This window comes from Sinocyclocheilus rhinocerous, unplaced genomic scaffold, assembly GCF_001515625.1.
Source record: "Sinocyclocheilus rhinocerous isolate Xijiao unplaced genomic scaffold, SAMN03320098_v1.1 scaffold19222, whole genome shotgun sequence".
Taxonomy (NCBI): Eukaryota; Metazoa; Chordata; class Actinopteri; order Cypriniformes; family Cyprinidae; genus Sinocyclocheilus; species Sinocyclocheilus rhinocerous.
Window position 1 is genome coordinate 27185 of NW_015652997.1, and position 1758 is coordinate 28942.

General features: G+C 35.6%; 1 protein-coding gene across 1 annotated transcript in view; it reads left to right on the forward strand.

Moving 5' to 3' along the window:
• LOC107715248 (transient receptor potential cation channel subfamily M member 7-like) overlaps window positions 1–1758 on the forward strand; it is a 44205-nt gene that overhangs the window by 16859 nt on the left and 25588 nt on the right. The window lies entirely within an intron of this gene.

The following is a 1758-nucleotide window of genomic DNA, read 5'->3' on the forward strand; positions in this document are numbered from 1 at the left end:
AGTGTGTGTGTGTGTGTGTGTGTGTGTGTGTGTGACGCAGGCGTTTCTGCTGCAAATTAACTGAATCAGACCATCATCTCCTGAACCTCATCGCACACAAACATATGATTTTTCTTTGTTCTGTAAGATGGACCCAGAAAAACTTTTACTATGTCATTTACATTTAAAGAATCTTCTTATAGAATTGTACATATAGAATGCAGTTTTTTTTTTTCTAAGCTGAATTTTATAAAATGTTTATATTTATTATGTTGAATGATGAATCTGTATCTGCCAAGTAGGCATGTGACGGTATCAGATTCTCATGTTGCGATTAATTGCTAATGCTTTTATCACTATATACGGTATTATCACGATACTGAAATTTAGTTGCAAAAAAGTGTTGCCATAATAAAGTATAACAGGTTTAATAAGGTTTTTCTTATAACAAAAAGAAACTGAACATTTAAATACAATAAATTAGTGAATACATTAAATATTTCATACATTAATATTTAAATACAATAAATAAAGTAAATAATTTCACACAGATTAAAGTGCAAAAGAATTATAAAGACCAATCGGTAACACTTTACAATAAGACCTCATTAGACAACCTTAGTTAATGCACTAACATTAACATTGAGCAATAGCTACATTTGCTACAGACGTTATTAATCTTTGTTAAAAAATACAACTCTTAGTTCATGTTAGCTCGAGTTCATTAAATAACACAGTAGCAACTTTTGATTATAACAACGTGTTATTAAATATTGAAATGAACTAAGATTAATGAATGTTTAGAATAATTTTTCATTGGTAGTTTGTTAACTAATGCATTAACTAATGTTAACTAATGGAGCCTTAATGTAAAGTGTGACTGAACAATAAAGAATCAAAACACTTTCAAACAATATCTAGGGCATGTTGTAGTCCAGATTAAAGTTTGAAAATAAATGGCCTATTAAGTCTAAATATTTCAGTATTTGTCGCTGTGATGAGCACCATAGCGATACACAAATCTGAATGGCTGTTTAAACCATTTAAATAGGTTTCAGAAAGTAGCGCTGCAGCTGCTTTGTTTCCGGGGTAACGGCTGCATTTCTGCTGTCAGAGAGTGAAAGTGCGCTTTATTCAGCGCCTCGCGCTTCTCATCCGGGCGTGTTTACATGAGTGCGCAGCGGTGTTGTGCATTGTGACCAGTTGATGGGAAAAGTATTCTTAAAATGCATTCTAAAATCTGAATAATTTGTAATAAATAATTATTCACGGTATTTTGAAGTGCCCACGATAACAATATCGTGCATGGTCATTATCGTGATATATCGCATTACCGAATACCGGCACATGTCTACTGCCAAGTAAAACCATAGAAACTGATATATATATACTCACACACACACACACACACACAGGAGAGTCAGAGATGACAGAATGATGGTTTTGTCTTTCAGCAGGTTAAACACGTTCAGTTGTTCAAACGTTTACTGCAGTTTGAGGAGAAACACTTTTTCAAAGTCTAAACTTTACATCTCGTGTGTGTGTGTGTGTGTGTGTGTGTGTGTGTTCACAGGCACGAACGCGTCGGCCTTCGATCAGCTGGTCCTGACGCTGGCGTGGGATCGGGTGGACATCGCTAAAGATCACGTGTTTGTTTACGGACAACAGCTGCTGGTTCGTACCTGTGTGTTTGTGTGCCGATAAACACTGAGAGAAACAGTTGTGTAGTGAACACACACACACACACACACACACACACACACACACACTGTGACCTAC